This window comes from Oryzias latipes, chromosome 16 (genome assembly GCF_053564925.1).
Source record: "Oryzias latipes strain Hd-rR chromosome 16, Olatipes_Hd-rR_3.1".
Lineage (NCBI taxonomy): Eukaryota > Metazoa > Chordata > Actinopteri > Beloniformes > Adrianichthyidae > Oryzias > Oryzias latipes.
Window position 1 is genome coordinate 26,628,883 of NC_136252.1, and position 13,770 is coordinate 26,642,652.

Consider the following 13,770-nt stretch of genomic DNA (forward strand, 5'->3'; position numbering starts at 1 on the left):
CCACACATTTCCCTTGCTGCTTCTCTTTTCTAAAAGTTACACGTCTAGACATTGGGGTTTCTGCTGAAACACAGAAGAGCATACGTAATTTGGGTGTGCCAAGGAGGATGATCAAGACATGGTACTTTAAATGATTGAAAGGATTTCAAGGTATGACCATATGTTTATTGCAGTGTTTTTAAACCTTTTTTGAGCCACGGCACAATTTAACCTTGACAAAAATCCCGCGGCACACCAGCATCCGAAAAAAAAAAAGGAAAAAAAAAAGAGAAACTCACAGTCTGCATTGATCTAAAAGATCTAAAAACTGTTTGATGCGTGTTCGTTGTGGTTTCAAGATGTTTCACAACAAAGATTCATTGTGCGCTGAGACGCTGTCACTTTAACCCAATGCATCATGGGAGATGTAGGGCAAACAGCCGCTGAACGCAGATAGACTCACTTCTCTGAGCTTCATGATTTTGTTCACTTGTTCCACGGTCTGACACCGGATCCCGCAGAAAGCTACACCGCCAAAGACGAACTTTGGCTGGTACTGTATTTTTGTTAGAACTGAGCGAGTTTATGAGCAGAATCAGAACAAGGAAGTGAAGATTTTAACCACTTCTGATTGGTCAGACTGATGACGTGTGATTAAGCCTCCAAGAATGATTGGTGGAGACAGTTAAAGGGGCGGGACTTTTCCGAAAACAGCTAAAGCTACGGCTAAATCACGGTACTGTCATTCTTATCAAAATGTCTTTAATAGAATCAAATAAACACATAGTAAAAAGCATTTTAAGATCTTTCATATTCCTAACTACTCTGTTTTGTCAGGGCCTGGTTGGATGAACAAAGAGCTGATATCCTGGAGATAGTAAATGTTTTTAGATCAGTTAGTGAGGGCAATTTCCCACGGCACACCTGACCATCTCCCACGCAGCCGTTGAAAAACACTGGTTTATTGCAATGGTGAATGAAAAAAAGCCCTTCTTCCCTTATACCACATTCACACCGAGCATGTAACGTGCTAAACATGCATTTTTGAACGCGGTTTCAGCATAATGGTGCTGGACTTCTTCCAATGTGAACGTAGCTTTACTCTTCCATATGTTATAGCTTAATCTTTTCTCATTTGATGCCATTGTCATGTTTTAACTAAAGCTTTTCAATTGGTCCAGTGTTGTGTTCTCTTTACTTGACTGTACACTGTTTCTATCCAACATTGCTTCATGTTTTCACCATTTTTTTCAACAAAAACATTTCATAAAAGCTCTGGATCTCTGTTGAGCGGTAATGTACTCTGTAAGTGGCCAGTGACAAAAGTGCAGAAGTAATGGTCTCATATTATAAAACAGAAATCTAGTGTTGCTTTAGTTAGCTTTTTGTTTCCAGTCAGTTGACTGCAAACACTGGTGTTTGCTCAGTTCCATGTTTTATATACCAATAGAAAAACATTGTAAAACTACTCTTATTTAAAAGGTGTCTAATATTTCACACAAACTGTGGATATTAGTTAGAAGTGACACACAATGAAGCTTTAAAATACAAATGTTTTCCTCCATTTCAGTTTCTCTGTCAAGCATTAGGCCAATACCCATAAATGCCAAAAGATAAAGCTCACTTCAAAGCTTGATTCATTACGTGTTCTCATTCCTACCATTCTGTGAAATAATTAAATGAATATTACTTGAAGGGCCATTCAAACAGTAATTCTGCAGGATATAAATACCTAGTATAAATCAAAAAACAAAAAAGCTTTTGGAAAAGCTGAGCGAAGCCGTAGGATTATCATATTTTGCAATATTCGCATTACTTGTAAATAGATTTGTATCTTTATTCCAGGATCTTTGGTTTTCTGAGTGTGCTTTTGTTTCTACTGTCATATAACAAAGTAATGTACCTGTGTGGCAAGAAGTGTTTTAAATGCATATTGATTTTTCTATCTGGCAAAAGTGAGGGCTGAGGATTTGGTCATAGCTCTGATGTTCATAACTGCTCTAAGACAATTATGGAGTGAGAACTTAAAGGTAGCAGAGGGTAATCCTTTTACCAAACCCCAAGGGCTTTTCAGTGTGTTACTTGATTCAGGATATTGACTCCAGACACTCCCTTCTGGCCCCAAAATTACCTATTGATTTACCCTTTTGAGGGTTGTTAGTTGGAAACATAATCACAACGACCTACATTGTCATTTAAAATACATGTTGCACTTGCTTCTGGTGCCCTTTTTGTAGCAGTCCTGCAGTACTGATATCAAAACAACCAGTACATGGCATATTTTTTGGCTAAACTATCCAAGATGAATTCTAAGATTCAACAAACCTATTGATGTTTCCCAAACCTTTTAAAATTGTAAAATTCTTCCTAAAATAACAACCGCAAACAAGTCTGTTACATTCTAAAATGACATTCGTGTACTTTTTAGGACAACATATGAACTTGTTGTGGCTTAATAGACTCTGTTATGATTAATTCTGAACACCAGAAAAATGTTGTACATTTGTTTTTCCTTCAATGGCATGTGGAGTTTAATGTTAGATCCTGTCTTGTCCCAATCCCAAAAGTAAAAAATAACCCTTTAATTTATTGAGCGGTCCGGATCTATTCAGTCCGGTATTTGTATGATTGTGAATAATATGTATTGTTATAAATCCCCCTTTCTGTTCAAAAGAATAACACACATGAATCTTTGTACTGTGGAAGAATTGGGAGAGGAGGTCCAAGTCAGTGGTCTCTTACCTTTTTCAGGCCACGGACCAGTTTAATGCCAGACAATCTTTTCAGGGACCAGCCTGTATGAAGCCGAAGTGGGTTCGCTTTTTGTTGTTGTTGCCTTGTTTCACTTAACTTTTAAAGGTAAAGATTATCTTCACCCTCTAATATCCGTAGTTGCTGATTCCTGATTTTATGTAGAAACCATTCAAATGTGATTTTGATTTTTCTTTAACCATAACTGTACTTGTGGAAGCTAAAAGATCGGACGCCAACTTCAGACGGATAAAACAAACACAAAAACTGGAGGAATATGTCTGAATTGATAAAGTAATTACCTTTTAAGTAAGATATATCTTAAAAAATAAAAAAGTGAAAATGGTTAGACTGATTGATTGTTCACCTGTGTTTGATTTGAGATTGCCACTATATGTCAACACACGTACATTGTCTTTCTAATTGGAAGAAAGGTCATTCCTCCAAACACAGCATTAAAGATTTATATTGTTTTCCCATTTTCTGCAGTAAGATGCCTTTCAGCAAGTTATGAATGTGTGTTTTCTCTCCCTGCTGGATCTTACTTCTGTTTTTTTATATATCCATTACTGCAGGCATCAGATGAGTGTTTGCACTCTGCACTGAAGCTTTGTGGTGTAATAAACTGTTAATTTTTCACTCCATCTGACAGAATACCATTAGGCTCAGCTATAAAGAAAAGCTTTCAAATAAAATCACAGCATTCTTATAATAATCTGCTGCACAAGTTTGGTAATAATAATAATTATACCGCTGGGAGGCAAAGCCAAGCAGAAATTTCACAATGTTGGTCTTTTTGTTCCTTAGCAGTGATGCTGTAGAATTTATATGGAGCTGGCTGTGTGAACTTGAGTCTCAATAATAGATGTTACCAATGTTGTGCTTCACATTTATTGAATTGGGAGAAGTTAGCTAATTCTGGAATATTTTCATTTAGCACAGGAACTGCTTTTATCTAAATTATGTTCAACCTAACATCATGACACGTGGCACACATTTTCATTGGAGACCTGCCCGGCTGAAAGTTGCAGAGGAAAAGGTAAGTTGGAGATCATATCTGTCCATCTCCAACCCCGGAGATTACAGCAATGACAGCTGTTGTGGCAAACTGCTTACAGCTTACAAGAGTATCTGCAGAGAGATGGTCACGATAAAATAAATTACCTGTGTGACAGCTGACGGATTAAGAACATTGGTTCATTTCTTTTTTTCTTCTTCCACCAAAAGATCTGCTTCTCTGATTTGGTTGGGGCTAAACTGACAGAAATGTAAAGTTGTTTCTCATGCATGAGGAAAAAATACATTTTTCTACATCTCTTTCGGGATACACTCCAATATATATGAACCTTATTCCCAGTGTTTCTAGCAGCATCCCCTATGGCAAAAGACAAAAAGGCCTTGCTGAGCATCTTCAGCTCTAAAATGAATCTCTAGTTTTGGTGGAGGGGCAGGCAGTGTTTCATTTTCCTTATGCATACATGGTCTGGATAGATGAGATTTAAAGAAAAGCCCTTATCTGAGTCTTACAGGTTTGGAGTCAGTATCCTTAGGGGTTAAAGTAAGGGGGAAAGTGAAGAGCAATGGACAGAAGGAGATGTATAACTAACAAAATAAAAAATGGGTTGGAAAAGGAGAAGAAACAAGGTTAATTCAAAATAGAAAACATAGGCTTGCATTGTTGATTATGGGCTGATGGTTATTTATCTTTCTAGTTGAACATTTATCCTTGAATGGCAAAGCTTTTATCACCTTCCATGTCTTTAGTTGATGATGAGGAGAGTTGCTATAACAAGAATTTTGTGAAGAAAGTCAAGTTTTTGTTGCAAAAATTTCAGCTGCAAAACACCAAAAATCCTTTTAAAACTGGTTTAACAAAATGGTTTTAGAACAAAAATATGCATATATTGAACTACATAACATGTGCTAGAGTGCCTGCAGGAAACCCTCACATGCACGGGGGGGAACATGCATACTCTACACAGAAAGGACCCAGCTGGGATTACAAGCAGGGCCCTAACTGCCATGAGGTGACAGTTCTTACCCCTACACTATACCAGAAAGCCTCATTGTGTCAGAGAAAAAGATTAGAAGTAAAAGTGCGCTTCAGGAATGAAGGACGTACTCTGATGACATGAGTGTTTATTCGTGTTTTTGTTTCTAGTTTCCATATACAATTAAGCAGCATCAAGCTAAAAATGTTTTAAGATCACACAAAGGCAGCTGTTTTAAAGAACCAACCAGAAACAAGCACCTGGAAGAAAAAAAAACAGATACATATGCCTGTTAGAGAGAACTGCACTGCAGCTAACCTTCTCTTTTGTGTCTGCACAGAAATCAGCTTAATGCAAAAAACTCTTAGAGAAGAACTTGAAAAGGGTCGTGGCTTTGTCTGAAACATATCTTCAATAGGTTTCATGTCTGTAAACACACGAGTTCAGATATTATTGGCAGCAGAAAATCTTTCAGGATGTGCAGAAGCAATTTTGAAAGGTTCAGAAATATGCATCTGGTTATTTATGGGTCTTGTTTTTCCTGTGACTAATAGAATACTTTTATAATGTACACTTTAACGCACAAACCCCATTAGCTGTTTTACAGCTAATATATTGCCTCACACATTAGGAAACCTCAAACATTTGGTCTTTTGGTCTCACCTTTTTCCACAAAGTAAAAAAGGGAAAAACAGACGTTGGAAATTCAGGAGAACTACATGCCGACTGCATCTGTGTGACAATTATAACACGGTGAGGGTGGAATATAAGAATGCCCTCCAGCCTCTAGACTGAATCAGAGGTAATGTGGGTCACTGTTGGTGAATTCTAATTTGGATGTCTCTCCAGGGGTAGATTACTGAGCATAACACACTCCCACAATAGCAAGACATTTCCCTTCAAATGAGAAAAAAGGAACACATCATGTATGTGAAGTCAAGCCATGTGGGGAGTGTGCAAAGGGAATAAAAACATAATGTTCACTTTGCTAGATCAAATTAAATTGCATTTTAATTGTAACATTTTGTTATTATGTGGTTGCATTGTTGAATACAATGAAATTGTTAACTTTGTACTCTAAAGCACGACAAATACAGTACATGTTCAATTATAAGTGTATGTATGCTTTCTTTTAGAACTTCTCTAAAAGCTGAGGATTGTCCATGACTAAATTTAGGGTTCCTGCCGGGATGTGTCCACCAGTACTAAGAGGAATCCAACATTTTGTCTCACCAAGTGTAAAAATTAAATTGGAATTCAATTGGAATTAAAAGTAAGTTGAAAATTGACAGCAAATAAAATCAAAGAAATAATAAGGAATTATTAATAAGGAAAAGAGACTTGTGTTACATTGTTGCAAGTTAAAACCTTGTTTTTGCTTGCATGTATTATATTTTATTATTCAGACTGCCGTCAAGGGGACTTTCCTGTTCCGGAGCTAAAGTTTGTAAACAAACCATGTGACTGAAGATCTTTTCACTTATTTGTCAGGAATTACGAGGGCGGGGCAAAGTAACTATATAGAGGCAGAAATGATGGAAGTCCTGCGCTTTTAGTTCATTAAAACTTTAAAATCGCTCACAAGCTTTGAACGTCTGTATCAACATCAAGCTCAACACTTTTTACTCACTTTTTTGCCCCTTGAAGGCATGCTGCAGGGCGGTTAATGGCAAGAAAACGGCTAAGAAGGTATTGATAAGTGTTTGTGACATAGATCGTCTGGAAAACTGAGAAGCAATGTGCATCACGTTAAAAATTGCTTTTGATGAGTCTGAATTCATCCGATCACTTTTCAATGAGTTGCTGAGTTCATCGTTGTTACGGCATTGTTCTAAGGGAATCTGTAGCGAACTACAATGTAGCTTTAGGATGACGTCACAGCAGCGCCTGTCGGGCACGTGCCGCGTAACGAGACACAGAAAAGCATGTAAGAGGTGTTTTCAGCTGTTTTAAAAATAAATGTTCTGAAAAATAAACATTTTGACCCTTTTTTCTGTTAAGAACATGAGAATTGTTGCTTTACATTTGTCCGCGAATTCTTTGTTGTTACATTTCTACTTTGTTTATGTTGGCTATTGTGGCCGTCTTGGTTCAGTTAGTTTCATCTTGAAAGGTAGTGGTCGTTCCGTTGCAATTAAAGCTATATTTTAAGCAGTGATTTTAAACTACCTGGAAAACCTTTTGGTAGGCAAGCCTCAAAACTGGGTAGACCCTCTGTGTTACGCATGAGTCAGGTCAAGAAAGACATGCTACAGTCCCTCCATGCCTTTTCAGATAGCATGTATGCAGTGATTTACCATTAATTGGAATTTTAAAAAAGCTGTAACTGCCTGAGAAAATTGTTCAACTCTATTTCCCTACATGGTGCATAAAATCACCCAGGCACCCCGTAAGACACGAGATAAATCTGTCCACTGGAGGGAAAGCATTGACATCGCGTCGACTCGTCCCCTTGAAATGACAAGTGGGCACCATGACACATCAAAGTGGTTCAGCAGGTGAGCCAAATCATTAGATTAGGCAGATTTATGGCTTCATGAAACTTGTTATTACCCACAGCGCGCTCCACTGATGTTTAGCCTGATGTCTTTATGAGCGGGCTGTTGTTCACCTTGCCCTGACAGACACTGTGATGATTAGAATATTAGGTACTTCATTTACCTCATTCTGGTGTCAGACAACCACGGGTCTGTGTTGGCAGACACCAACCTATGTCACCAACCTATGGCCACAACAATGCTTCTTTACTTTTGGGTGTCTCGCCCATAATGGTATGATACTCAAGTTTTATTTAAAGTCTCAAGGATACATTTGATTATGTATATTTGTCCCACAAAACGTTTCTGTATAATTACAAGACCCATTCTGAAGAAAATAGTGTTTTTAACACGTTTTTGTGGAATTTTCCTGATGATGGAGAACATATATATATATATATATATATATATATATTCTCCATGGTCTTAAAGGAGGACATACCTAAACCAAAGAGAGCAATTTATACAAGTGAGATTTACACCAGCCAAAATAAAATAGTCAATCTGAAGAAGAGGGCATGAGGAAAGGATTAGAAGATATCTTTTGGGTCAATGTTGAGAAGTGAAGGGTTTCAGACATTTATCAAGACTTGGCAGTAATAGGACAAGTGAAACGTTTCTGCTTTGTGTTATTTCATTTTTGTTGTTGCAGTATTGTCACCATTTTAGCAGAAAGGGCCCTTACAGGTCTGAAAGAACACAAAGGTTATAGGAGAGCAGCAGAATGGAATTTAAAAAGAATTCAGCAGCTAAACGAGCTATAATAATATTTTGGTCTATAAGTACTTTTTAAAAATAGAATAAATTCAATTAATGAACCTTTAAAAATATTTACTGTAGCATAAAAAGTAATTTTAATAAATGACAGAACATGTCTAACTTGTAATAATTTTTTTTTTTACTTTTTTCTGATAAAAGCACAATTTTTTTTAAATTTGAGCCGAAACAAATTACAACCAACATATGGTTAAAAAGTGTGAAGTTATTGAAAAAAATGCATTCATTATGAGAAAAAGAGACTCGAGGGGAATTTTTTACACAATTTTCCCTCCAACTATTTGAAGTGGACTGGACGAGACATTGCTGGAAATAATTAATCATCCTTTTATCTAACAAAAAGATTCATCTGGAGACTGGGAGATACCAAACACACAATATTTGAACTTGGTGAAGAATGGCTAGTCTATCTCTTTGAGTAGCTCATGTCAAAGAGTATTTCTTCCACTAACAGGGGCTCAACGAACGGATCGCTGAGGCTTAATTCAACTCTGCAAACAATAGAAAACAACGGCAAATAACGGCAGCCGTCACAGGCTTATCAGCCTGAGCCGGGATTACAAGGGAAATGAATCATTAACACTATTGCCACTTGAATGCAACTAAAGCATGATTGGCAGACCGAAAGCTGGGTGTTAGGTCGGGTAAAAGAAAATTGGGTGGAGCTGTGGTGAAGCGAGTATCGTTATCGGATAAAACGAACATGAGGCTGAGCAAAAAAATGACCCTCTGTGTTAGACTAGAAGCAAAATAGCAACTGAAAGGATGAGAGACTGTTAAAGCATGAAAGGCAGGGTGCAGGCAAAACTGCGGGACCAAATGCCTGGTTGGATAAGAGATACATGCTCCATGAACCATCTCTGTCCAGACAACATGTGGACAGCAGGTATTGAATCCCAACGCCTTCTTCTTCCATTTATAGTTTATTGTTGGGGGGTTTTATATTAAGAGGAAAGCATCGGGATGTGCAAGGCACAGAGTGCATCACAACCCCTACAACTGCCTCGCCCTATATGACACCAGGTAGACTTTAATGGTTTTATGGAAAATAGTGGGATGCCATGCCGTTGAAGGTGATTCTGGGTCATGGAGGGATTTGTTAAGTTAATACAGTGTCTGGAGCAAGGCCCTTATCGGCACCTGCCAAGTCTTTGGAGAACCCTGTGGAATTGCACTGACCCTGGTGGAAGTAATGGATATTAGAAAATCTTCCCGCTGTTTGGACGGGTGGGGGTGGGGCGGGAGAGAATGCAGGGGGGGGGGGGGGGGGGGGGGGGGCAGTGATGTAGGAGAAATGAACGGAGTCTCAAGGACACAATACTACAATACAAAAGTCCTAACCTGATCCAATACCTTAAAGCCAGTCACAACAGAAAGACAGAAAATAGAAATGTGCAATAAAGATGTGATGTGGATAATAACCAGGAAAAAGGCAACATATTCAAATGTTAAAGACCCTCTCCAATTTAAATCACATTTTTGATGTTTTTGACATGTTCTTGTAGCATTTTTCTCATGATGCAAGACATATATGTATATATGTATATATATGTATATGTATGTATATGTATATATATGTGTATATATATATATATATATATATATATATATATATATATATATATATATATATATATATATATTAAAGTTGCATTTCTGAGTATTTCTTTATTCAAGTGATTGTGAATCAGGAGCAGACGAAAAAAGAAACATAGGTGCTACAATATGCAGGCTACAAGCACCTTGCTTTTCTCCATTCCAAGTGTACGGCTGGATAGCTCCAATTTTGCTTACCATTTTTGTTGCATCAGTAATATTTCGTTGGGGAGTGTTGTCAAGGGCTGTAAGCTAGCAGAAGAGCATGTAAACAGAGGTATAATAGGAAATGGTCCCACCCACAACTCAGAGGTAAATTTCTAATAAACTCCTGCCCATATGTAGAAAGTACGTCTTAGAAAATTACAGTTTTTTTTTTTTTTTACTGTGGCTAAAAACATTCAAAATCATGATTAAAGGCCTGTAGGACTACCTTTACAATGGATTAAAAGATGATCGGATTGGGCTTTAACCAGTAGAATATATGCAGAAAATAGAGGGACACTACAGAAAATAAGTTTCAAATTTATATTTATTTCATAACCAATTTATTTCTTTGTAAGACAAAGAAAATCATAAATGTGTATTATTATTACCTTTTTTTTATTTTCATTCTGTGGAAGTCCAGCTAAAGACGACCTACCATCACAGTGACAAGATGCATGTTCAACGTTAATGAAGACAAACCGTTAGTGGTGGCGAGGCAAGCTCGTCTTAAATTAACCGAGCGGCTGTGTTCACAGTTGGGTGGCTCACTGACAAGTATTTTATGATCGCAGGTTGCTGTTCTCAAGGTTAAAAACGCAAACAATGCAACTTGTTTGCTTACAAAGGCACTTTTACCATCAGTCGCACTGTATGAATGGGGATGCATAATATATTCCAGAACAAATGGGTACATCTCTTTTGATTAAGAGTTGCATTTAGACATACCAGATACAAACCAGGCCATGCAAATCAAAGCCCAGCACGGATGTTTCAGAGCTTGTCATATCTCCTGTTGGTTCACAGAGTAAAATCCTTTCCCTGTTCCTTTTATGCTAATCTTACAGGCAGACACAATATAATATCCCGTTACTGAACTGTCAGGAAGGAGGTAGGATCAAGTGACACCTTACTGGGATGCAAAAATAGACTGAGGAGAAACAGATTCTTTGGTCTTGTCAGGCCTTTAATGTTGGTCTGTCATTATACTTCCAGCATGGATCAGGGCTCAAAAATGACAATGTTTAGGCATCCGACTTTGCCCTACTGCTGAGTAAACACGGGAGCAACCAAAAACACTGCAAAAACAGCCACATTAATCAGTCATTGGGCTGGTGGGAAATTGACTCAGTGTAACAGCTTAGATGGAAAGCACATTAGGACACGAGGAAAATCCATTGTCTCCATTTCTCACTCTTATACATCATGTTCCAGGGGCAGAAAGGGGATTTAGATGTGGAAAAAGACACACAGGTTTGATTGGGAGATTTGAAACCTAGAGGATGGAGAAGAATTTTTTGTTTTTCAGAAAATTCTTGTAAGGCGAGACAAGAAAAATGACTAACAGTAAATAGATGAGTGCGATATGACCTCCTAAATATAAGTCTTATCTCCCTTTCTCAATTTGAAACAGCCATGGGAAAAATGGGCCATGTTGTCAATCAGGCTTTTAATTAAAAATAAGCGAGGACTGTGTGAGTGTGTGTTCCCTATAGAGTAGTTTTAAAACGTTTTTTTTATATGAAAAGTTTCACATCTCTGAGTGACACTGACTTGCTGACACTTATAAAGGTTCACCTTGTCTGCTACTACAAGCTTGACAAATAGGTGTGCATGAAAAACCAGACAGAAAGAGAACGACGTGACCCCATGTCTAATCAGCAACTTGGCTATAGGCTCATATCAGTAAAAAAGATAATATTTGTTGTCACGTGTGGAAGATGGCGAGCATGAAACCCTGCTTCGGATGGTGACTTTCCCAAATGTTAAGACGTAGACCGTCAAAGACAAGAATGAGGCTGGGAAACGGAAAGTCGCTGTCAGGCTTTTGACTGATAATGGAGTCAGAATCAGGAACGAGGTAAAACAGATAGCAGTGGATTAAATGCGATTGTGGTTCATCGTCGTTTAAAGAGCGTTTCTCTAAACATAATTTGTCTCAAACCTGAGGGGGAAATGGCTGCTACTATTTGAGAGTGAGGTAGAACATCAAATTAAAATGATTTTAGGTCTGCCTTCATAACAAAGGGCCAAGAGGAGTAAATCTTCAAATTATGGCAGATAGCTGGTTGTAAATCGTCTGTAGCATCCAGTATGGCTGTGCATGTTCACTTGTCTGTGTATTTTTTCACTGAACTGATGAGCTGTCAAGGTGAAAAATTTTACCTCCAAAATGACAGCTATATCTGCACTCTGCAACATCTTTCATTTGACCTTATAAAATAAACATACACACAAATATGTATGCATAAATCTATCTTTTTTTGCTTGTGTTGGCTTACTTTAACAGTGCTAATCATTGTAACAGCAAAACAATAGAAAAAACCCACAATAATTAGTTCTTTATCTTATATGGATTTGACATACAAAAAGTATTCTCCTTCAAAGTATTTTTCAGATTCAACAAAAACAAATAGATATTATTGTTGCCTTTTGCGATTTACTTGCTAGTTAACTCTGTCATCCACCAGCAGCTATCGGTTTTCCCTGTAAATGTGCGCATGACCGATTGCACGCATTTGCCACATCAATTTCTGGATTTCTCTTTATTCTTGTCATTTTCTCATAATGACAAAGAGTCTCCAAGGCAGTTATTACCTTTTTATTTTTTTCTATCCCCCATTTGCTCTTTCTACAACTGTGCAAGCTCCATTGCTTTAATTTCATGCAAGAAGTAGTCTGGCGTTTTGGTAATGTCAGAAGTACATTTAAAATTGAGAAAGCTTTTATAGGGATCGAAGCTGGAGGAGTGAGTAGTTTTTATATTACATGTCTTATCAATCATGCATTGCTTTATTGGTGTTTTTTGTGTGTATGTGTGAACATTTACATTTCTAAATACAGCAACAATGCAAATCATGATCTCATGCTGTATTGATTTGCGGAAGGCAGACAAAATTCCCATTTGCATGCTAGCTAAAACCACTCACTCTGTATTTTAACCCACCGGGTGATCAAAAGTCGAGTTAATGGGGATACGGCACTGGGGGGAGTTTAATTGCTAACCTAAAATACTTTAAAATAATGTTTGGGTTAATGCTGTAGCTGGAGGCAAATGTCTGGCAGTGAGGGGAGCCTGGGTTAGAGAATTTCTGAGTCAAAGCAGCTGCCTCATTTGTGTTGTGGGATTTAAAAAGCAACTGGAGCAGAGATCAATAAGGTATAATAGGCCTGGGAATGAAATGATGCCAAGGTGTCCCATGTCAATGAATCTGCTTATCTCTGTCTGGCAAACTCCAGTCTACTAGCCCATGGTTACTCACCTGTAGATTACTGATAGTGGGAGCATGTAGCAGCAATGAGCAAGACCTGATTTTCTCTGTGTCCTTGATTTAAATATAGAACCAGAATTTTTTTTCATAAGCAGGTGCAGATGTACAGTGTGTACAATGCAAGGTTAAGGGAAAACTTTAGGGAATTATTTCTCTTTCTATATCAAATATCCCCTGCCCAGAGCATATGGATATGCTTCCAGGAAGTGCAAAAAGAATCTCTGCTTATCCGCCGATTATTTTATAGTATAAATTTCTGCATGCACCACATTTTCTAAATAATTTTTAAGTTATATCACGTCATAGACACCTGACCAATCGTATGGAGTTTAGTTAAAAAGAACCAATCTGACTGCAGCACATTGGTCCCTATGTGCCATTTCTGCAACTCCATACTTGAGGCTGAATTATTGTAAAAAGCAGACAACGCTCTCTCCTGGCATTGTCTGATAAGGTATGTTAACATTCCCCCTGCTATTCTCTTATCTAAAGACATGCCTAAAAATGACCCCATGCCAGTGCTGCCAGTGCTGGGCCTGAGCTTTTCAGCCCCGCACTATTAATGTTATTAGAACAGGTCTTTCTGCTGCAAAGACGTGACAAACATGACAAGTGTAGCTGACGTCATTACTCCTGACTCTAAATTAGTTTTCATGTCTTGAG